The sequence below is a fragment of the Peromyscus eremicus genome, chromosome 5, assembly GCF_949786415.1.
Source record: "Peromyscus eremicus chromosome 5, PerEre_H2_v1, whole genome shotgun sequence".
NCBI lineage: Eukaryota > Metazoa > Chordata > Mammalia > Rodentia > Cricetidae > Peromyscus > Peromyscus eremicus.
The window spans coordinates 38,111,217-38,136,540 of NC_081420.1; the positions used below are offsets into that span (position 1 = coordinate 38,111,217).

The following is a 25,324-nucleotide window of genomic DNA, read 5'->3' on the forward strand; positions in this document are numbered from 1 at the left end:
CTCTGAAGGCAGTGCGGCACTCTGGGCTCTCCCTGTCTCTGGCTCAAGATGTCTCCATTTCTTAATACCTGCTTATCTGAGAACTCTCTGCCTTGAGGTGATGCAGTCAAGAGGCGGCCCTTACCACACCCTCTGAATGGACATCTGGACTTTTAGCCTTCTAAGCAGTGAGCTAAATACATAAGTCTTTCTTTACTTCATAAGCACCCTATATCAGATATTTTGTTATGACAAAGAATGAACACATGGGACAAACCAAGCTATATAGTCTCCCAATTGTTTCTTCCTTCTCTGCTGGATTGCAGTCCCTGGAAGTTATAATTGAGACTTTATGAGTTTATATTGAAGGGGAAATCTCACTCTGGCAAGATCCCAAGTACTTGCTCAGGGAACACATGCATAAGCAGGAGAAAAAAACATAGTATTCCCCTAAATTACTTAACAATGGGCTTAAAAAATCCACTCCAGAATTAAAAGTGACTGGTAATCAATTTTTATTTGTATTTTAGGACAGTGTAAAAATCTTTTCCCACTGTTTTAAAAGAGTGTGAAAGCTGTTCCCTTTGTTTAGGGGTCACTTCTGGCTCTGGCTGGTAGCTCATTTTGGTCTTATGGAAGACAACATGGAAATACTGCATCCCATTTCACTGTGAAAAAAAATTGCAATTTCCTTTTTCATTAGCGTAATGAATGTGAAAGTATTCCAACCAGCCCCCACCCTGTGCTCGTCGGGTGCCACCTAAACAAAGAACAATAAAACAAACTGGACTCGCTCTCTTGCTGGCTTTCCTTAGAAGGCGGGAAAACCCTCGAGGAGTGATAAGTGAACAGCTCTTTACTAGATTGATGCCACACTCGGAAAAACATCGATTATTTCCAGGGAATGTGTCCAACCCAAGTGGGATAAGTCTACTGTGACCGAATCAAGCAAACAAAGACCGTTAGCCCAGAGAGGAAGCGTGTGGCTTCAGAGTGGAGGCGCACGAGAGCCACCAGGACTCCTGGGTGTTTCTGAACTAGTTCACTCAAGATACAGGATGGACTGTTCCATGGAGTCCCCACGAAGGCTCCCATGCTTGCCCCAGTGAGGTTTCCAGAGGACGATGCTGTCCTGAGAAACTCACACAGTTTGACAGCTGAGAAGAACGAAGCTCAAAGCAGGGTTCCTCGGGGGACACAGGTGCAGCCTCAGAACCTCCCCCCCCCTTTCTGAACAAATCTTCCTAATCATCACATTGTGGGCTGTTTACATGACAACTGCTCTAAGACACCATTCCACGCTGAGGGCTGTCTTTGGGGAACCAATTACTTGCCTATCTGTATCTCCTCCCCCCACCCCCACCCAACTCCCTTACCTCATTGTCTGATTTCAGTTGGTATTCTTTTCTGGTTGAATAGCCTCAAACACAAGCTGGCTCCACACCCCGCTCCCCCACTCCCGAAGCTTTTCTTGGTACACGAGAATAACCCTGGTAAAAGATTTGTTTGCAAGCATGAAGCCCTGTTCAGTGCTAGGGACAGGAAGCCCAGATGGAAAACCGAAGTCTGCCATTGCCCGAGGATCACCCATTGTGTAGATAAAACGCCTTTCGTTTCCACTCCCACTTCCTCTCAAGGAAAGCAAGAGACTGGTTTCAGACTTCTTGCTTCTCTTCAGAATAAAAATAAGACTGCATTTCAATTTTTCCAACCTATTGAATGCATGGCTGTTAAAATAAATCACTTGTTTGCAAACGTAACCCAAAGGACCGTTGTAAGAGAGCCCTGATCATTAAACAGGAAATCGGAAAGCCATATTGCCCACTCTCCACGGCTGCCCTTCTGTGTGTTTGAGTCTCTTAACAGAGGTGGGTATACACGAGCTCAAAATGTAACAGAAAGGGGCTGGGGAGATAGCTCATGCAGTAAAGTACTTGCCACACAAGCATGGGGACCTGCATTTGATTCCCAGTGCTTGGCATGGTGATGCATAACTGTAACCTTAGGGCCAAGAACGAAGAGACAGGGAAATCCCTGGAGCTCCCTGGCCAGTTAATCTTGCTGAATTGGTGAGCTCCAGGTTCAATGTGACTGTCTTAAATAATAAAGTGAAGACTGGCAGAGGAAGACACCTGAACACACACACACACACACACACACACACACACACACACACACACACACACTCGGTGGAGTGAGGGGGCAGGAAGGGAGGGAGAAAGAGATAACAGAAGGGCTTGGTTATGTTTAGGAGGTAAATGGTTGATACTGCAGTTGAGCCCTGGGTTCTATCCTAGTAGGGGTAGTCTCATGTTAGTGAAGGAAGATTTAGTTATCACACCTGTCAGAACCTCACTCCAAAGACTGAAGCCTGGATGCTATTACAGGTATAGCTCCCAAGATCTAAATAATAGACACCAAAACCTCCTCCTAGCCCGCTTGGTACATTTCACCCCTGAAAGAGCACAGGTCCTTCTCTGCTGGAAATAACTCTACTTTGTAATTAACAAAAAGAAGGGAGCCATTTATGGAACCTGTGTTTGGGTAATCAGGAGGCCAGGCAAGTCCTCTGGCCACACTTTCAGTGTTCCCTCTCTCTAGCTGGGCATTTCTTTATATTTATACTGAGGACAAAATATTCATAGCAAAAACATCTCACACCAGAATGTCAGAGGAAGAGAGCAACAACACCCCTCAGGGGGCTTTTGGAAAAGCAACACATATGTTATGTTTTGACTAAACAGATTCTCCAATATTCCTTTTCAGATGGTTGGGTGCAGTGAACTTTTGGACGGGCAAATGTATTAACTTCCAGGGCAAGAGCCAGCCTGTGGCGGTCTCTCCACCGATGGGACCTCAGAATGCAGGAGCTCTGGTGCTGAAGGCTGGATTGAGCAGCAGACAGAGAAAGGGGGAGGTCTTTTCCTCAAATGACTGCTACCCCAAGCACATAAGCCCCCGGCCATTTATTCCCAGATGGGAGGGAGGGTGGCTGCTGGCTGCTTTGCAGTGAATTGCTGGAGACTTAGATTGAGGATGTTGGTTCTCTGCGGGAGTTGTGCCCTGACCTCCCCTGCTGTAATAGCAGATAGGAGGCTCGGGTGGAGCTAAACCTTGTGAATGGGAGTCTCAGAGGCTGCTCCAAGAGAAGTAGGCTAGTAGGAATACTGGGATGAGGGTCGGAAGGAGGAGCTAGGCAAATCTGACACCCCTCCCCCCCCAAAAAAAACCTCAAGAAAACAAACAGAAAATTCTCCCCAAACAAAACCAACCAACCACCAACAAAAACAACAAAACCAAAAAGGAAGAAATGACTGTGCCAGGAAACAATGGGCGGGTGCTCATATTTGCAAGGGGAGCCTGGAGGAAAGGCAGCTGATTTTTGTTGTTGTTGTTGTTTAAAGACAACCACATTGTTTCCCTGGCTAAAGTGCTGACATTTCTTCAAAGTCGCTCATGCAACATATAGGTGTCCCGTAGACCAGCGTCCCTAGACAGGCTGTGGAGCCTACTCTGCCCCACCCCCACCCCCACCCCCACCCCACACAACCCGCCAGCTCTCTGAGATTTTGCCTTGTTTTCTCACTCAGGAGCTGTGACTGTCCACAGTCCTGTCACGCTCACACCTGAATGGCCCTGCTTAGCGAATTTCAACGCCTGCTCCCTTCGACAGCAAGGGGTCGGTACCACTGCCCACGAACCTGCGGGAGGGAGCTATGAGGTAATAAATAGCCTGAAGCAGGAGGGCTACAAAAAACCGGCCTTTGCCGCCACGTTCCGTACCACAGGCACCTGCTAGGGCTGGAATATCCCCAGGTGTGACCCCGTCCCCCAGTCTTTCCAAACAGGTTAGCATCAAAAGCGACACACGTCTTCTGGCTGGCGCCTCTTCCCCATTCTCACCGCCCGGCTTCACGTGGCCAATTTGAAGCGGCTGGGTCCCAGCCAAGCTCGATTGCTCAGTCTGGAGGCACACGAAGCCCTTGGAAATGGAAATCTTTCCTCTGAGCTGGATCACCCATCTCTGTGGTGATGTCTCTTGGCGGCCAGAGGTTCACCCACGATCTCACCCGCGGATTCTCACAGTCGGGGTCCTATCTCCTCTCTCTCAGGCCACAGTGATCCCTGACAAACCCCAGCTCTGGGTAGCCACAGGCTTCTCTAACCTTCTCAGCCAGTCCCTCCACGGCCCGGGACACCCTTCGGGTCTGTCTGCGCTTAAGTGCTTGGCCCCTCTCACTTAGCAACTTCTCCTCCCCACCCGCATCAGACTCCCCAGTTCGCCAGCCCGGACGCCCAAGGGTGCTTCTTAACACGCCAGGCGCATTCAAGCCCAGGACAGCCCTCCACACACCCACCTCATCGAGGTGAAAGCGAAATCAGACGCCGAGAATGTCTTTAAGAGGCGCATGCACCTACTTGCAAAGAACGCTCCCGGTGCCCGGAGACGCTTAGTGCCGGGTGGCATGTACCACCTCGGCACCCTCGCGCCGCCCCTCGCTGCCCTGTGCCTCCGGCTCCGCGGACAGTCGCTGCTCGCCGGCTCCTCCAGGCGACAGGGAAAGGGCCGCGGGTGACAGTCGTGGCCCCAGCGCTCGGGCGTCGCTCCAGCTGCCGCGGCGCCAGGGGAAGGTGCGGGGCCAGCGGACGCGCGGTGGCGGAGCGTGGAGCGAGCGCGGCGGCGGAGCGGGCGGTGGGGAGGCGCGCACGCGGGGGCTGGCGCGTCACCCGCGCGGGGAGGGAAGAGGAGGAGGGCGGGTGGAGACAGCTGCTTGATGGTCCCTTCGGCTCGACTCCTTCAGGCTGTGCTTGGGTGCTTGCCTCCAGCTGATCGTCGGCACGTCAGGCTCCGGGGCACTTAGCTTGTGGCGCGGCTTGGGAGGACTCCGCGGCAGGGGAGTTGAGCGAGACCCGTGGACTCGGAGCATTAGAGGAGCTCTCAGCTGAGACAAGAGTACCTGTGCAGCCAGCCCTTTGGGGATCTCAAAAAGGGCAGTGCATTACAAAGGACGAGGTGGGGGAAGGAAGCTTTCGCGCAGTGCTGGGGAGGGAAGTTCAAGGCTCAAGGCAGGAGTTACCTGGAAAGCCCAGCTGGAGAGGACCTCTAGGTACAGGCACTCAAGGGCTTGTTTGGACAGAGATCTCACATTGATGGGGAGACACAAGGCTTTTGTTTGTCTTTTAAAGCCCCCCCCCCCTTTTTTGCGTAGATTTGAATTATACATAAAGCTTTTGAAGAGTTGGTGGGTCAGACAGACAAAAAGCATTCCATAAAAGGGACCTTTGGAAGCTGGGTGTGGTGGCACTCAAGACGCTGAGGCAGGAAGACGGCTGCAAGTTCCATGCCAGCTTGGGCTATATACAGTTAAGTCGCAGGCCAGCATGGGTTACTAGGCTAGGATATGAGACCCTGTCTCCAGTCAAAACAACAACAACAACAACACCCGTGTGTGAGTGAAGTGTATGAGATGAGGAGTCTGCAGGGACACACAAAAGGTGAACTCTGCCTCCATCCTTAAATAGACAATTCTCACCAGGCCTCAGTTTCCCCATCTGTCAAACTGTCTTATTCATACAATTCTGTAGTTATAATTCATAAAATCAAATCCTTCCACAAATGCATTCATCCCATTCCAAACTGAGATCTAGTCACTCTGTGAGGACATCAGAATCAAGAAGTATAAACCTTGACCAACAAGGACCATGAGATGAGTCAATGAAACTCGAACATCCTCAGACCTGGAACCCAAGCAGCCAAATCCATATCCCATCTAAGGATATACAGCAATACTACAGAGATCACCCAAGGGTGAGCGCTGGTCTCATCTCTCTGCCCTGGGCCATGAGGGGCTTGAGAGGAGTTTTGACAGTCTGCCCTTTCCAGCTGCATTGCCCAGATACTCTTCTCTCAATTCAGCGTACTTCCCACCAGCGCTCCAACTTCCCATGTGGACATTCCTTCCTAGGAGGAAAATGTCAACTACATGCCACAATATCCTAGCACAGGGTGCAAGTCCTTTGTATATTTCTTTATGGGTGTTCTGCTCAATGGGGAAGTTCCTAGTACATCAATCCTTACAATACTAAATATACAGTTTATGACGATCTTCTTATCCCCTGGGCACTGGGTTGTTCACACCTGGCTATAATCTTTCAGTATTTTGATTCCTACTTTATAGATGGGCAAACTAAGGTTAAAAAGAGTTAGCATAACTTGTTCAAAATGACCTAGCTTAATCAACTTTAGATGCAAATGCAAAAAAACTAGGTTTGGATATCTGTAAGACATGGCTATGGAGAGGCATTCCTCATTGTACCCATTCTTCAGAGGACACAGCGAGGCTGGGGCTGGATTCCTGATGAGTGGGAACTGTGAGTTAATGCTGTGTGTTCTTTAAATGGCTGTATGTTGATGATTGGTTGGGCAGTGATAGACAACAATCTATCCACATTGCAGAAACCATGGCCTTTAAAACTATAAACAACGTGAGTGATCTCTCTGTGGCTTCGAATCCTGCTTCTGTTCCCCATTTGGAAAACAGAATAAAACCCAAAGTCCACACTGCTGCTGATGGTTAATCTTCATCATCAATTTAGTAGGATCTAAACTTACCTAGGCAGTAGGCCCTTGGACAAACTTGTGAAGGGTTCTCTGGATAAGTTAACTGAAGTGGAAAGACCTGCCTTAAATGTGGGCAGCACCTTCCATCCATGGACTGGGGTCCTGGACTGAATACAAAGGAGAAAAGGAGCTGAACACCAGCGTTCCCTTTTCAGGATGGAAGTATCCCTTCAGATGGAGCCAGGTATTAGATCATTGCAACAAGAAAGATAATCAAAGCTCCGCTGCTGACACGATGCTGGGAGCCGACCCTTTACAGATCGTCCGTGTCACCAGCCTCCCTGCAGCTCCCGAAACCTTCCCAGCCTCTTCACGGACCACTAGCATCTTTAGTACATCCTTGTCCCAGTGATCCTTTTCAATCCCCTCTCATCTTCTAAAGCACTGATCGTTCTTTGCCTCTCCCCTTGTTTCCTGTCTCCCCGTCACTAATCTGTGAGCTCACAGGGCAGGGACCATTTCTGCTTTGCACACTGTGTCCCAGACCTATCAGATGAAAGATGGATCACCCTGCCTTCTGAAGCAGTCCTTGACTCTTCCATCATTTTATTTCCCTTGTCAACCTGGCTATCTCCGACCAAAGAGCCTTTGCCTACATCCAAATAGCAGTCTATTCATTCACACTCAGTTATAAAGCCCCTGGCTATTTTATATCCCCTCGGGGCTCTTGTCCACGCCCCTGCCTCCCAATCCTCTCACTTCAGAACTTCTTAAGAGTTTGATCTCAAGAAGCCTAGAATCTTCTACCTTGAATAATATTGCAGGCACTGTGTGAAGTGTGATTGTTTCAAACAGTGTTGCATTTTCTGTCCTCTGGAAAAAGAAGCCAAAGGACGGAGCACTGCACGAGGGGGGTCCCTAGGGTGCTTTCTTTAGCTTTACCTTAGGGATGCTCAACTCCATGACCTGGGCAGACCTGAAATTGTGAGCAAGAAGGAGGGGGGTTCAGCAAGGTGCTTCCTTGAGCTGGCTCCCCAGGAAGGGAACCAGTGTGCAGAGGATGGAAGGAGGAGCATGAACACAAGGTCATTTTCTTCTTCGGACTGGGGTCTAACCTGGGTGACTTTGCAGCCCCCACAGGTCCTAGCACAGACCATCCTCAGACAGCAGGTAAGTGCATCAGTCAGGGAGCAGATATCGCAGGTCCAAACACACAGAACGACATCCTGAAAGGATTGTGTGGGTCAAGAGCCACAGAAGCGATTTGTCCAACAGGGCAAGTGAATTAAGAGCACACACCAGAGGCCATTTGGAATACAGAATAAACCCAAAAACCCACACTGCTGATGATGGTTAATCTTCATCATCAATTTAGTAGGATCTAAATTTACCTAGGCAGTAGGCCCTTGGACAAGCTTGTGAAGAACTCTGTAGATAAGTTAATTGAAGTGGAAGGGCATCCCAGGACGCAGTCCAAGCTCAACAGCAGGCAATCTCCATTCACTGCCCCTGCTGAGATCTCCAGAGTCCCCATTCTTGAAGGGGTGGATCTCTCCTTGCTCCTACTCTCTCTTATGACGCTATTCACTGTTTTGTAAGCAGGATTCTTACATTCTCTAAAATCCACTGAGTAGAGCATTCATATACCTCAAGAGCATTCTTGTGACCTCACCCAGAGAAATAATGAAGCCCAGATCTATTCTAGCCATGGAGGCAGGGGCACTATGGGAACTTCCCTAGTAGGAGACAGTTGCATTTCCTCATGTCAGCAGATAAGAACAGTTCCCGAAGCAATTTGCTTTTTGGCCCACTTTAGGGTAGATGATCTGCCCCTCAGTTTCTGACACTTGTCTTAACATGAAGGAATCTAGACCACACTTGTTCCTGTGATCTCACACTCAGGTCTGTAGGGTGTGCCAATCATTAAAAACCAATGAAACGAAACAAGCCAACTTCATCCATTTACAGTAAGGCCCGTGTCTTCAACTCCTCATGCTCAAAGGAGGAGCCTTATTATCAACACCGCCATCCCTTTGTCCTGTCATGGGTGGCTTTCTTAGATCTGCAATATCTCAGATGGAGAACTTTGAAGTCATGAATATGTTGTTCTTCAAGTAGAAATAAAGGAGACTCAAACAGAAGAAATGCGGGCTGACAGCATGTCTGGATTAAGCACCAGTTCTTTTAGAAAAGGGCTGTCTTGAAATGTTGAATTCTGCTTTGAGCGAGCTAAGTGACCTCAATAGACAGTGAAAGAACGACATGCAAAATTCCTTAAATAAAAATCTGTTGACTAAAAAAAGAGAAAGGAACGGTTCCTTAAACCACAGTTTAACCCTTCCACTCACATTCTTCATTGAGAATACTCCTACCTACAAATGGCAGCTATTACGGGTGAATGGTTGGGTGAGCTCAGTAACAGGCACTGAGCTAGGGTGCAAACACTGGGGAAGGCCCAGACTTGCTTGGGGTGGGAGGTCTGGAGATGAGTAAGTGAGGTGTGTGGAAGGAAAGAGGAAGTATCGCGGGTGCTATGGGAACGGCTTTATTTTTGGTAGCATGCGACTGTTTGAACTTCAGCAACACCGACTAGTGTCCCTTTCCATAGCAGGGTTACATCCTTCTCCTTCTTGAGCACTGTTTAGCTGATGCTTGGTTAACGGAACCCGCCCAGGGAGCCGATCAAGTCTAATCCACGCACGCACGCACGGTTCATGAGAAGGAAGAAGGAAGAAGGAACGCGTCTAAAGCACAGCTGATTTGATTTCCCAGTTTAGAACTCCAGCTATGTGACACAGAGCTCAGCATATGCCTGAGGAATGCCTGGCATTGCCAAGTGAGGCTGATGCTCTCGTCAGGAGGCGTCAGAGACTCGGCCGCAGCAGCTACCTTCCGTGTTGAACTTCTCTGTGGACCCTGTGCCTACGACACTGGTGACTTCTGGCTTCTGCTCTTGGCCTAGTTGGCGGATCCTGGAGAGGTGACCAGATGTGCCAGAGACCTAGCCTTCCTTCCTAACTAGGATGCCTCACGTACATACAAAGAGCAGAGTTCATGACCTCATGTTGAAGTCCTTTCTCTAATCATGTGACCTTCCTCTAGAGGCATTCAGCTGCTCCAGTGCATGGCTACACCATAGCTTGAAACGGTGCTGGTCTTGAGATTTTTTTTTTTTAAATTGAGACAGGTTCTCACTCAAGTAGTCCAAGTTGGACTTGAGCTTCCGATACACCCAAATATGACCTTGAACTTCTGATCCTCCTGCCTCTACTTCCTGAGTGCTAGAATTACAGGCATGTGCACCCATGCCATGCTGGGGTTTGAACATAGGGCTTCAGGAATACTAGGCAAGCACATGAGCCAGGCAAACCCAGTCCCAGCTCTGCCTCTGAGACTTGTTTTGTTTTTTTGAGACAGGGTTTCCCTGGCTGTCCTGGAACTCAATTTGTAGACCAGGCTGGCCTCGAACTCAGAGATCCTCCTGCCTCTACCTCCTGACTGCTGGAATCAAAGGTGTTTCGGTCACCATGCCTTACTTGGGTTCGAGACTCTTGAATTCCTTTACCACACAGTAACATTTGCTCACTTCTTCATTTACCACCCTGACCAATTTTTTCCCCTCCCTCTTCATTTTTAATTTTCTAACTCATGAAGTACATATGCTTTACTCCGGGAAGGAATTTCAAGTGCAGACTCTAAGAGCTGGGCTTGGTGGCACACACCTGAATCCCAGCACTTGAGAGGCTGAGGAGGGAGGATTACTGGGAGTTCAAAGCCAGCTTGGGCTATACGTCTGGTGAATTTGAAGCCAGGGTGAGCGAGAGTGAGATCCCCATCCCAATCCCCCAGCAAACAAATAACAAACAAACAAAATCGAAATCCCACAAGGTAACCAAAATCAACAGCAAAGGAAGATTTTTCGCTGGCCTCCTCCCCAGTGCCATTCTCACTGTCACATGGCCCACGATGGCTCTGGCATATCTGACAGACTGCACTTCAGGCACAGAAGCCTGATAACAACCTCAGGAGGCCTCCAGCCCACTCACCTCCGGAATGTGGTTTCAGGAGCCTTTCCAGCTGGGTCCTCACCTTGCTGTCACCCTCACAGGCAGGGGACAGTCCTAGGAGGATCCTAGATTTGAAGTTGAGAGACTTTGGTTCTGTCTCAGCGCTGCTGAGGAGGGACTTGGCAAATCTCAGCCTCTGTGTCCCATGTGTCATAGGAAGGGTCAGCAGAGTCGGGTCACCATACTTCCCTTTGTCTGCTGCTTTTTGCTCAGGCCAATGCCGCTGCCTAGAAATCCTTAGCTGATTCTATCACTCTTCCTCCACCAATGGTTTATCTTTAAAATCTGCTTCTTGGCCTAGAAAGCCTCTATTCCAGCACTGCCTCCATCATCAAGACATTGGTCTTTTGTTTTTTTAAATAGGTCCTCTGTCCCCTGAACACAGATCCATGCATATCCCTGCCTTCTGGGATAGTGGGTTAGCACAGTTCTCACCATTAATAAGCTGTGCGTCGGGAGCTGTGCTTTGTGCCACGTACAGTACAATAAACTCCGTACTAATGTGTCTAGAGGAGGGCAGTCAGTTGGCTCTGGGAGGAAGGTGAGCATGCACTTGCCTGCTGGCTTCTGCCACCTCCCCCCAAAGCCTCCGGAGCCTGCATTTACTGTCACCTGAGCCACTCTGGTGACGTGCTCACCACTTACTGAACTGCAGGGAGCCAGACCTCCTGTCCTCCATCCATGTCTGGTGCCTCTGATAAGGTCCTCCAAGGAACAGGCATCATGGGCATTTCCTTCCCACTGTCACACATATCTGCACTTGCAATGGGAACTTTCTTGGTCAACATGCTGACATTTTAGTAGGTCCCAGAGACAAGCAGCTCAAAGGTACTGAAGTCAGGCCTATGAGTTCAGGCAAATCACCTGAAACCTGAGCCAATCTACAGGCCTAGTATCTACACTGAGGGACTAGAAGGTTTCAGAGGCAGCAACAGACATCTGGATATTCAAAGCTGGTGGGGAAGAAAATGTGCTTCAAATACAAAAATCTCCTCTTCAGAAACTTTACATTATATTTTTAAATATGTGATTATTACATAACCCCTTGAGGTCTTTTTCTGTAATAGTATAATCTTGACCAATGTTCTAACATTAAAAAAGAATGCAACATAATGGTTCCAAGATCATTAGATCATTTTATGCTTTGTAAAAGCACTGTAGCCAAGCATGGGGTGCACTCAGTATCCAGGAGGGCAAGGCAGGTGCATTTTCATAAGTTTGAGGCCATGTTGGACTACATACTGAGTTCCAGCTAGCTGGGGCTATCTCAAAAACAAACAAATAAACAGGGACCGTGGAGATAGCTCAGTGCATAAAGTGTCTGCTATGCATACACGAGGAACTGAATTTGGATCCCAGCACATGTGTAAAATCCAGATGTGGCAGCACACATCTGTAACCCCAATGCTTGGGAGATGGAGACACGTGGATCATGGGGTCCCACTGCCCAGCTGGTCTGTCTGAAGCACTGAGCTACAGGTCCAGTGAGAGACCCTGTCTTAGAAAGTAAGGAGAGCAACAGAGGAAGAAAATTGATATTAATCTTTGGCCTTCGCACATGGGTACTCCAGAGAGAGCACTTACACATGCCTGTACACACACACACACACACACACACACACACACACACACACACACACAAACACTGAGCTGTTGGAGAACTCCTTAAGGGGCTTTGGTAAACCTCAAGGGTCCTCAGATTTTATTTTAAGAACCAGCAATGGAGACTGACGAAGATTTTGGCAGTATGTTAAATTTACAATTCTTTTCAGCTCTGAATACCAAGAGATAGAAAGTGAAGAATATATATTTAACTGAAAAGTATTAGGGCACAACAAAATGGATATAAAATATTTCAAAGTGCAGGGAGAGGTAGTTGGAAACTATTGGTATCTGTAAGCAGAATGCTACAGATGTATGTAGGCACTTTTGTTTTTTTAAGGTTGGAAATGAACTTTTACTTCATAATAAGCCCCTTCCTTTTATTGAGCTATCAAAAGTACAGTGAATATATATATATATATATATATATATATATATATATATATATGCCTCCACGGTGACGTATTTGGCGCTCCCAGCTGGATGTAGTTAGATCCAGGCTTATAGTTTGTCCAGGGTCTCACTTCCTGTTTCTTCTCATCTCTCACTCTTCTCTCTTTGCCCTGGGGGCAAATTGTGGGGACTGTGAATGGCCCCTTCTTCAAGATATAAATTCCAGACTCTTCTTCAAGATATGAGTTCCAGACTTTTCCTCATCAGGTCACCTTGGGCTGGCTGTGTCCCTTTATAAAGGATGACCCCCCCCCACGCCCCTTGCAGAGAGCAGCCTCGTCTACTTCCTTCTGCTCCGTTGGCCCAGCAGTTGTTCTGAAATGCTGTCACTGGTTCCTCTACCTCTGTACCCTCCCCTGTGATTCTTCTACCTCTGTGATTCATCTCTGTGCAACCAAAACAACTGATTACTCCGAATTCCAGCTTTCCTGGTGGGTACTCATTAAGCATTCCCTACTGGGGTGGTTACACACGCTTGTTCCAAAGCACGAGGAACCGAATTCAGCCCCAGGAACCCATGTACAAGAAGCTCAGTGTGGTGGTGCACGCTTGTAACCTCAGTGCTGGGGAGGTAGAGACAGGTGTATGCTGCGTCCAGCCTGCCCAGTCTACTTGGAGAGCCTGAGTCCCTCAAGCCTAAGTGGCTGATGAGATACCATTTGCCATTGCAAACGAGTGTGGGTAACCCTAGCACGGAACAGTCTAGGGTGGTGGAGCTCAGAGCAAAGCTACCCACAATGCCTGGGAGCAGCTGAAAGAGATTTCGGAGGACAATGTGAGTCTGCATGGATCAGACGTAGATCAGTCTGCATAGATCAGATGGAAAGCTAAAGGAGAAACAGAAGGGATAGGGTTTGTCTATCAGCCTCGCGTTTAATCTAAACTGATACAAAGCCCCCTCCCCCCATTCTGTGGGTCAACTGACGCAGCAGGAGGAATGACCAGTTAATCCAGTTAATCCAGCTCTCCAGTGTACCGCTGGATCCAGGAGATCCAGGACCAAATGATTGCTGAGCGACCTTCTCTGAGTAGTTTGTGTCTGACTGAGATCAGTAGTAATAATAATAATAAAGTATGTATGTATATGTATATATATGTATATGTACATATATATATCTATATCTATATATATATATTTGTTACTTTAGAAAGAGAACTCTTTCAAATCTCTTCTCTAATTATTTATACTTTAAATATTTCTTACTCGGTGGCCCCTTTGCTGTAGGTAGACTTCATCTTCCTTTCCACGTCAGGTCAGGGCTGCTCCTTGTAATCTTGTTTAGTCTCCTTTCCTCCCCCCCCCCCCCCAGCTTGGCAGAGCTCTCCCCAGAGGCCAGGTCCTTCCTAATTCATGTACTTGAGCCCTTTGCCTTCAGAGGCGGATCTCAGAGGAATGAACAGCACAGGACCCTAACGCTGAGAACCCTCCCACTGGCTGCTAATCTTCGTGGATCTCATTCGCAAGTGTGGTTTACATTTGGTCTCACGGAGGTTAAGTGAGTTGTTACTACTCAAGCACAGCTGGAGAGAGCTAGAAGTGCCTCAAGATGGCTTAAAACACAGGGCTGCCCAGTGGGAAGCGCCCCCATTCTCCCTGAGAAGCGAACCTGCAGCTAGCTCACTGCTTCTCTTCTCCAGCCCTTAGCTCTGAAGCAGCTGGATGCTCCTGTCTTGGAGGCTTGGAACCATTAGCCATCCTAACTAGCTCCAGGATCTAACATCTCTTTCCTTCCTAAGTCCCTTTCACAGCCCACACCTTTCCCAGCTAACACACATTTGATGCAAAATCAGGATGCTGGATATCAGATAACATCCCAAGGGCTCTGCATGGTTTCAATTCGCAGAGGCTGGAGTGGAAAGCTAACCCTCTCAGAGCCTTGTTTGGTAGCAGTAGGAGTGAGGAGGCCCTGGCCCAGTTCCCCTCTTCCCTTCAGTGCTCACACACAAGTCCCTGGTGGCTTCTCATCCGAGCTGTGACAACAGGACAGAGCATCGTTGCCCTCCGTAATTAGCCAGGCAAAGGAGAGTGCTGTAATATCAGCGCGATGACAGCGGTCTTACAGCTCATAAATTATTCACACAGTTGAAGTGCAATGGCTGTCACGTTCAAAATAGGCCGTTCATGCTAGAGCTGTTAGAGCTGAAAATTTCACAGCAATGGTAGTAAATCCAAGGACATTGGTTTAAGTAAATCTCCAAAGAAAGTGGCTTCTGCCAGCAATCTTGTAGCAAGCATCTCTTACTGAATCCCAGCTATGTTTGCATTAGGCAGCAGGGAGAGGCCCAAACAGCTGTCTTCTGGCGGGGCTGAAGCTGGGGGTGGAAGGCTCTAGTTCAGCCTCTTCTTTCGTGGACCAAAAAGCCTCGAGAGGCTACTTGAGAAAGATAAATGTGAACACCTGCTCGTGGCTGCTCCCTGCACACAGATGATGCTAAGCCAGAATAAGGATCACCCCTGAGCAGGTTCTAAATAGTCAACCTCTCAGCCTTGGATGCCGAATTTACAGAGGAATTCAACTTCCACAGCTGAAGGCCTTGTGTCATGGGAGTTCAGTCTGATTCTCAGACATATGGGCCTCTTCCTGAACCAGAATGCACTAGCGTCTTGTCCAGCAGGAGATATATTATTCAACTCAAGTGCTTGGTGATGGAAAAATACTGGACTGTCTATTTTAGCATTTGGGAGAGTTCTTGGTATGGTAAAATGTTCTTTTAATTTTTTTTTTTCTTTGAGGCTACAAAGAGGGAGAGGGATGTAGCTCAGTAATAAAGCACCTGCCTAGCATCCTCCTCAAGGTCCTGAGTTCGATCCTCAGCACTGAAAAAGGTAATGTGCTCCACCACAAAGCCCCTCTGCAGAGGACTGTCATACAGAAAGATTAGAATAAAGAGAAGTGATTGAAAACAGCAAGTGGGATTTGAGTTGACATAAGAGTGAATAAGTTGGTTGCTGGTTCTTGACTGTTCAATGGACACATGACTGAGGGATGGTGCTGTATCTCCTTGGGGAGGAGAAAAAGAGAAGCTCAGGGATGTTCTGCTTCCTTCTTTGAAGAGGGATAAATCAATAACCCCTGTAAGTCTCCTCCAGCTGAGAGTCTGTGATGTACAGCCTCAGACACAAAGGGCAAGAAGGGCAAGCATTAGAACTGGGGATGCGTAGAGCACCAAAGGCTGAGAGTGTGTCCAGAGGCAGTGTGTATACACAGCTCTGCAATTAGCATGTGAATGACACACAGCTCCAAGAGATACAGAGTTCTCACCTGCCAATGTTCACCTCCAAGAACCTGCAGAGGCTGTTCTAGCCTTTTTTCCCTCACCTTTCTCTGACCCTCCCTGGGAGTGTCCAGCACTTTGCATTGCATTGCTGAACTCCTAGTCTTCTGGAACAGTCTATAGAGATTTTTATAGACTCAATACCCACAAACTAGAGATACATCTAATGGATAATTTCATGTATATTTATGCTGCTTTACAGTCAACATTTCAACAGACGTTTCTTGAATCTCCACTATTTTTGAGTACTTGGAGGACTTCGTGGAGCCATCCACAGTTTCTGTAAGTTTGACTGCCTGCACCTGACTCCTGATTCCCAGTTGAAGAAATATCTTCCCCAGTCCATTTTGGCTCCCCCAGCTCACACCAGCTCCTCCAGTAGCCACCATCATCTCCTCCAGTGGCCACCATCATCTCCTCCAGTGGCCACCATCATCTCCTCCAGTGGCCACCATTATCTCAAGAAACAAAGAGCAGCACTATCCTTCAAGATGCTCAAGCCAAGCTCAGACTTCTTGTCTACTCCTTCACTATACATGCCCCTGGACCAATTGCTGTAGAGTCTGGTAGAGTTTCCATTAGCTATCATCTGGACTATTCCAATGGTGTCCCAACTGGCTGCTTGCCTTTGTATCTTATGCTTTTTTTAAAGACAGAGCCTTCTGTGTCTTAAGTCCCAGGCTGACCTGGAACTCATTATGTAGCCAAGGACGACCCTGAACTTCTGATCCTCCTGCCTCCATCACCTGATTGGTGGAATTACAGACATGTACTACCATGACAAGTTTACCAAACTCAAGGCTTCCTGTATGCTAAGCAAGCACTTCACCAACTGAGCTACGTGCTGAGCTCCTCTTCTTTACTGTCAAGGGAACAGGCAGAATGTGCCTTCTAGAAGGTAAGTCAGATAACTTCATGCAGTTGAGCATTGGCCAATGGCACCCATCTTACACAAAGTAAAAACCAGAGTCTTCACAACATCCTACAGGGCTCTGCAAGTGGTGGTGTTCCCCAAGCCCCACATTCTTGGGTCTCAATGGTCGCTCTCTGCTTTGTTCCCACTGTGCTGCAGACACAATGGCCTCTTTGCTATTCCTGGAACATTCTCCCTTTAGTCATCCATGGGGCCAGACTCTGATTTCCTTCAAGCTTCTGGCACTTGTCAGCAAATCCCTCCTGGGCCACCATGCTTGATCCTTCCCATCCTGCACCTCATTTGTCAACAACACTTCTCTTCCCCCAACACAGCGCGTTTCTGCATCTTTTCCTGTCTGTGTCCCTCCTCTATAACACTGTGTGACTTCACCAGGCCTGGGACCTTATTATAGTCACTGCTGTATCTCAGGAGCCAGAATAGAACTGAACCCAGCATATGGCAGACTTCCAATAGACAGTCTTTTAATGGTGGAAAAATACATTATGTCCTGAAGTTTATAAGTTCTCCAGGAGACCACATCTGCCAAGGGTGTCCTTCCTCTCAGGAGCCTCAGTGAGGGATAATCACAAAACATTTATGCAGAGTTCCTAAGAACCATTCCCAATTAGGCAGGAATTCATAGAAAGAATACTGTTATCTAAAGCCTGCACATGCTGTTAGTGTAATAGTCCTGGCAAGAGCAAAGTTATTCTAAAGAGAAACACTTGTGTCCTTTCCTTCAGCCATTGGGCTGTTGAAAAGATGGATCCCAGGAATCCCATGCTGGGGGAAGGGAAAGGATGAAGGCCTGGTGTCAGCTACAGGAGGAACTTGCCTCCCAAGAAGAGATTCTACACAGTTCTATTAATTCACTAAACTGCTTCGCAAAACAGACAGGATTTGAGACTAGATGGGTCAGTGATGGGCAGGACGATACCTTGACCGGGACTTCTAAGCAGCGTATGCGTCTTGCCTTCTATTTAACCGCAAACTTCATGTCTGTACCCCAAAGACAGACTCGAGGGTCATTTGACCTCTTTGTTCCTCCTCCCAATGTGGCTATTGAATAAGTATCCTTTCTCTGCTTTGTGCTCTTACTTGTCTCTATAATTGGTGTATTAGGGACTAGTGGCCATGACTGGCTTGGTGGAGCTGCCAAACTCAAGACTTTGACCCTAAACACTCTAGTAACACTAGGAAGAACCAAGTCGTTCTAAAATGGTGTTGAATAGAGTCCACCTTGATCAGCACCAGCTCTCTAGAATCAAATCTGTCTTTTGTGGAAATTTGGTTCTTTTATGTTAGAGTTATGGGTTCAAGAGAAGTCCTGCACAGACTTCCAGGAATTTCGTATTTGATGATGTATACGTTCTGAACTAACTTTTCAAATACTGATATGTATATACATATATGTCTATATATGCATATATAAATAATTGTGGTAAAATTTGAATAAAATAACATTTAGTATCTCAGCTCAGCAGTGAAGAGCACTTGCTGCTCTTTCAGAAGACTGGAGTTGGGGTGCCAAAAGACATGCTGGTGCACCAGCATGTCACTGCCTGTAACTCCAACTCCAGGGGAACTGATACCCTTTGCTAGCCTCCTTTGGTACATGCACTCAGGTGCACATACTCTTAAACATAATTTAAATTTAAAAATTAGTGTTGTAACAATTTTCAATGCATAGTTCAGTAAGTTTCTTTTCAATGCCCTACAACCAAACTGCAGAGCTCTTTTGCTTTGAAAAACCAAAACTATATGCCCTTTAAACAGTAATTCACATTTTGTCTCCTCCACCAGCCCTAGGAACTATTGACTTACTGTTTCATTGGATTTGATGGCCGTAAATTTATCATATAAGTGGAATGATACAGTATTTACCTTTGTAGAGATTGATTTACTCTCCATAATATAATGTTCATAAGATTTATGCACATTGGGACCTGTATCAGGGCTTCATTCATTTTGAAGATTGGCCAATTTCATTGTCTACACACGCTACACCTTGAATCTTCAGTCTCTCTCAGTTGATACTTGAGCTGCTTGCACCTTCTGGGCATTGTGAATAACACTGTTGTGAGTACAAATGCACAAACATCTCAAGACCTTGCTTTCAATTCCTCTGGCTGTATATCCAGATGTGGGGTACCTGGATCATATGGTAACTCTGTTTCAAATACTTTGAAGAGCTGTTATTCTGCCATCTACAGCTGTGGTACCACTTTACGCTCCTGTTGATTTGGATTCTCACCAACAGTGCACAAGAGAGAGTTTCCTGTCTTTTAGTATAGAGGTTTTCTTCCCTTGTAGCCAGTGAGAACTGCCCAAAGATGTTTAATAGAACTAGACATTCCTGCTTCTTCCAGCGCTTAGCAACAGGAAGCCCGTAACTCCCACTGTATGTGTGTGTGTGTGTGTGTGTGTGCGTGTGTGCTTTTAGCTTTCTCTTGTCATGTCTATTTTGCAAAGGCTTCCTCATTCTCGAATTAACATGCATGTGAGCAAACAGGCATGCATCTGCCTCACAGACTGGGGGCTGTGGGAGAGAACCGGCACTGTGTGAGGATGATAAAGACAGGGCAAACTCGTGTAATCCTCTAACAGAAAGATACTGTGGCTTCAATCTGGTTTCTTTGGAAGATGTTGCTTAAGATCCAGCGCCACTGCTCCTTGGTAAACTGGGGCATCTCAGTGTGGGAAAGTGTAGGAGAAGACAGCTTGGAGTTGTGCCTGCATATCAGCTATTCATTGCAAGTAGGTCCCGGGGACCTGGGAAGCCAGTGTCAGGGGAGAGAGAATTCTCCACAGAGGAATAATCAGGAAGAACTCGGAACCCCTCATTTGTGATATATTCTTTCAACTACTTTACTGCTGGGGAAATAGAGCACTGCCTCTGTGTTTCTTTTCTTTCATGATAGTGGCTTTTTCCCCTCCCCCACTCGGGACAATCTCTATTGAAGCACTCATTTTTTTTTTAAGCATCCTTTCAAGTGCTATTAAAAAGCAACACAATATGATGACACACATTCCCTCTAAAAGACTATCAAATTAACCTCAGGGGATAAATCCCCCTCACAGGGGAATGTCACAGAGAGAAGACACAGATGTGAAACCAGGGCTACAGAAAAAGGCACTTAAGAAACTCTCAGTGACCAAAAGAGACAAGTGCTTTGGAAGGGGCTGGAGGGACAGCTCAGCAGTTAAGAAGGCTTGCTGCTCTCGCAGAGGACCTGAGTTCAGTTCTCAGAACCCATTTTGGGTAGCTCGTAACCATCTGTAACTCCAGTTCCAGGAAATCCAGCACCTTCTGGCCTCTGAGGGCACCTGCGCACACAGTGCACATACAGACATCCAGGCACATACATGTAAATAAAAGTAAGTATAAAAAGTGACTTGGAAGTTGATGACCTACATAGATCCGGGATCAGCAGGATTGTTCTCTACAGAGGAAGTTAGTAAATATTTTAGGCTTTGTGAGAGGAGAGAGAGAAAATAAGAAAATGATACAAGAACACACATGATAAAGAACATAGCAATTCATATAGCTATTACTGACAAATTCAAAATGCCATAGTAATCGAGAACTTCTCTTTTCTAGTAACAGCATTCTCCTAAGACAAGAGTAGAATTCTTTGGGATAACATTTTGCTCAGTTGGGGTTGGGGTTGGTGACTCTTATCATCACATCAGCTACAGATGTCAATCTGTGAAAGCCCTTCCCTTCCTGCAGGCTGTGCCGAAGCAGGCAGTGGGCTGCCTGCCGTTGGCCTGAAGGATAGGACTTGTCAACCACTGCTCAGACTAAGAGCACTGCAGAAAGCCACTGACTCATTGTGAGTAGTTCTGAAACTCCAGGGATCTGGAAGCATACAGCCCTGGCTTCCAATGCACATCAGCAGTGCTAAGGAAACTCACAGGTTTTCTTTCCATGTGTATGCTTGCATGTACGAGTACTTGAGTGTGTGTGTGAATATATGCAGAGACCAGAGGTCAATGGATGTCTTCCTCCATCTTACTTTTTTAGATAGAATCTCTCACTCAACCCAGAAACTCCCCAATTTGTTAATGCTGGCTGGCCAATGAGTCTTAAGGATACCCCCTTACTCACCTCCCCCCGACCCCCATCTGCCTCCCTAGTGTTGGGATTCTAAGCATGTATCACTGCACCTTGGCTTTTTACGTGGGTTCTGGGGATCAAAATTCAGATTGTGGTGCTTGCAGGGTGAGCACTGGAGCCATCTCCCCACCCCTCATGGACCCTTTTTCTCTGGGACACTGCAGTTCACAGCCTTTTCACACAAAGAGGAGAAGCTCAATGTCTGCCTTCAGCTGTCTTTGCAGGTAGAGGGAAAAACTGCATTGATCCGGTTCTGGTCTATCTGGCGGTAGTGGGTGCCATTTCCGACCTTGCTGACCAGTTCTGCGTCTTGGGCAGAACTTGTGGGTGATGCTTAGAAACTCTTTGTCAGTTAGTTCTCATCCAGAGGATGGGGACTAGCTCTACCCACCAGCTCTGCTGCCTCATGCAGCAGGATCAGTAAACAAGCCAATGTTTGTCATCCTGAACATATTTATACAGAAGTACACGAACCCAGATTGTCAAGGGTCCCTCCAGGGGCTCTTAATATTGAAAACCTTTGGGAGTTAGTGGAAGTAAAAACAAAACCCAGAGGGAACACTGTAGAGCAGCAGTTCTCAACCTGTGGCTCATGACCCCTTTGGGGGGTCAAATAACCCTTTCCTATGATATTTACATCATTATTAATAACAGTAGCAAAATTATAATTATGAAGTAGCAATGAAAATAATTTTATGGCTGGGGGTTACCATACGTAAGTTACTGTATTAAAGAGTCACAGCATTAGGAAGGTTGAGAACCGTTGCTATAGAGGCTTCATTGACAATCTTAATTGCTGTTCTAAAAGTCTGCAACACTTATGTATACATATGTATATACGTATATGTCATCAATGTGCGTTAACTTTATATCAGACATGTTTTAACAAATACAGAAAGTTTAGCCTTTCTCAAATTACTTTTGAAAAAGCACTGTGTTGAGTGGTGATGGGAGAGGCAGTCACTGTGATGTTTATTTCCACAGTAGTGCTGTCACAGTGTGCATTGCCTTTGACAATGAAAGCATTTTTAAAGGCAGACCAGGTCGATGAAAGCGATAGAAAATAGAGAGGAAATCACAAACTTATTCTGTGCTGAGCACTGGGTTATTCTGAGCCCTTCTTTAGCCCCGAGGTGGAAACTGGCTAGCAGCCAGGCTTATGTAGCTGTGGAGCCAGAGGGTGCTCTGTATTCCCAGGAAGCTTGTGAAGGGAGCAGTCTCAACAGCTCTACCCCAATCAGCCCATGGCCTTCAGTAAGCCAGCTCTTGCTGGCTTGTGACAAAGGCCAGGAGTGGAAGAGGGGACCCAAACAGACCTGGCAGGCTGGGATAGCTGAGAACATCAGAGAGACCATGTGCAGCTTCTCGGTAGGAAGCCCTTAACGGTTTTCAGTTATCCCATACGTTTCCTCCTTTAAAGAAAATCATCATCACAACCACTACCATCATTGCCATCACCATCGTTATTACCACTACCACCCCGACACCCACCACTGCCATCAACACCTCCACCACCACCACCACCATCACCATGGCTACCGATGTCATCATCATTCTCACCATCACCACGATCATCATTACCATGACCACCATGATCATTACCACTACTGCACCATCACCACCCCAATATAATCATCACTACCACCAACATCCTGTCCACCACGACAACCACTATCAACACTACCACCACCATCACTATTACCCTATCATTTTCCCTATCACCACCACCATCATTACTACCATGATTACCATTACCACCATTATCATCACCACCGTTACTACTAAAACCCCTACCACTTTCAACTTCCCTATCACTGTAATCACACCAACATCAACCACCACCATCACCAGGACCAACATCATGACTCCATTACCATCATGATTACCACTGCCACCTTCACCATCGTTACCATCATGATCACAACAGCCACCACCATCATCATCATCATCACCACTATCCCCACTGTGCTCATCATCACCATCACTATCATCAAATCATTGTCATTACCACTGGCATCAGTATTATTATCATCCACACATGAACAGCTTACTGCTGCCTTACCTGAGTTGTAAAAGTCCACAATCTAAGAACAGCAGTGGCAGTGGCACTAGACTCTCTGTATTCAAGGTACTTTCTGCAGCTCTGTGTCTACAAAAGGTACTTCCTCTGGGAGCCTAATGAGCACATGAAGTCAGACACTCAGAATAGCAATGTTTTCTTAAAAGATAGTTTTGTGCTTTATGATTTTAAACATACTAGGCATAGTTAACTCAAGAAATCACACTATTTGCTTTTTTCAAAGAGGAAGGAGGGTTAGACTCAACATTTTGGTCATAATAACTATACATTTCTCCCTTTTCCTTCTTTCCTTCCTTCCTTCCTTCTTCCCTCCCTCCCTCCCTCTCTCCCTCCCTCCCTCCTTCCCTTCCCCCTCCTTTGTTCTCTTTTTCTGGGTATGCACAGAGGTTTAGTTTTCAAGACAAGCTCTGCCCAAGTATATATTCCCATTTTTCTAAAATGTTCAGGCTTTTCTGGCTGTCACAAGATATTAAAATAAACATTTGGCATGCCTGACCTGTACTATCAAGCCCCTTTTAGCTTCAGCGGATCTAAATAGGTTACTGTGAGGTCACTGGAGGCCATAAATCAGAGGGGTGGACTGGTGGCTGAGCAGGCCTGCATAGCTTTAGTTCAATGTGCTATTTTGGTTAGTGCCCCTGAAATGACACCATCTTGTTGGCACCAGCCAAAGAAAGCTTCCTAGACATCTATGGGAAGAGAATGTACAGTAATCCAAGGCTGAGGTCGCACAGACATGAATTACTGTGGGGAGGTCTGTGTCTGCTCCAGACCCTGTGAGAGATCAGGACAAATGATTTCCATCCAAACTGTTTATCCAGGAACCCAGGCTGGAAACGGATCCAAACAGTCTTGGCAAACGGTAAAAGCAGAGAGTAACCAATTCTTTTCACTCTGTCAAATCAGGACAGCCTCTTCCTGCTGGCTTTCCAGTTCTGTGTGGGTTCACTCGAGAACCCAGATATTTTTGAGAAATATTAAACACAGTTAAATAACAATTATTGTATGTTTTCATATGATTGTAATGTAGAATAATCATAGAACCCCTCCAACACTTTCTGCCAGGGATTATGTTTATATTCTATTTCCTTTGATTTTTCTGTATAGTTCTAACTCAACTAGTCTGAGCTTCCTGAATTTATTGCTCATATACATAACCTTAGTTTAATTTCCTTCCCCTTCCTTCCTTCCTTCCTTCCTTCCTTCCTTCCTTCCTTCCTTCCTTCTTTCCTTCCTTCCTTCCTTCCCTCCTTCCTTCCTTCCTTTCCTTCCTCTTCCTCCCTCCTGTCACATTTTAACTTTGGAAGGGGCAAATGTAATTCATAACATAATATCAAAATATACTAGATTACAACACATTGTATAGTTTTTACCTGTTTTAAAAAACATCTTAGTTTATATTTATAACCAGTCTACGTAGAGAGGCAAAACTCAAGCCTGCATCCTCAGTATAATTCTTTGGTTGATACATTTTGAGATCCTCTTGCTCTGAGGTGAAGTTCCCATTGGAAGGGAAAGCATACAGACCGACTTTCATGGGGAAAGGTGAGAAATTTTGTTCTAAAGTGAGTGAATTTGTTCCAGACATCTGCTGGTCTCTTAAGTCTTAAGTGCCATAGGCAGCCAGTTCATCTCTTTCTAGAAGCCTTTGAGGGGACTGAAGCAAGTTCCTCCAGGATAGGAGAGGTACACCCCTGCTATCATGTACTCTACCAGCTCCGGGAACAGAAACTTTTGCAGTTGGATGTGGTCTTAAAGGGAGATCTTAAGAGCTGTGGGAATATAAGCGCGTTCGCACACATACCGGGAACTGAGTGTTTTACTGTTCTAATAAGCGCACTCACTAGATTGTAGCCACTGAGCTCTTCTGAAAATGGAAGCAGCCAAGGCTGGAGCTTCTAAAAAAGGAGGTAACGGCTGCTAAGGTGTAAGTTTCATGCTAACAGGCTGACTGACCACCACCTGAGAACTGATTCTTCTCACTCGTGATTGATTGTGGTTCTCTTCTCCCCAGCTGGGTGGGGCCTTCTTCATCGATAGTTGCCATCATCATACCAAGTTATCATTACCAAGATAATCCATACAGGGGTGTCCACCAATGTTCACCAGCCCGCTGTCCAGACCGCCTGGCAATAACATGGATGAATGCCTTCTCATTTGATCAGCATGAAACAACAGAAAGAGAATGGCCACTAGTGCCGATTACTGGCTTTTCAATACCTTAATAATCCAATCGCCCACTTTTCCAAGAAAGATCGCATCTGTAGTT

At 46.6% G+C, this 25,324-nt stretch overlaps 1 long non-coding RNA gene across 1 annotated transcript in view; it reads right to left on the reverse strand.

Moving 5' to 3' along the window:
• Positions 1 to 470: 470 nt before the first annotated feature.
• The window catches only part of LOC131911270 (uncharacterized), a 47,869-nt gene continuing 23,015 nt past the window's right edge, over positions 471 to 25,324 (reverse strand). The window contains exon 3 of the long non-coding RNA XR_009379315.1: positions 471 to 647. This is a non-coding gene — a long non-coding RNA (uncharacterized LOC131911270). The remainder of the gene's footprint in view (positions 648 to 25,324) is intronic.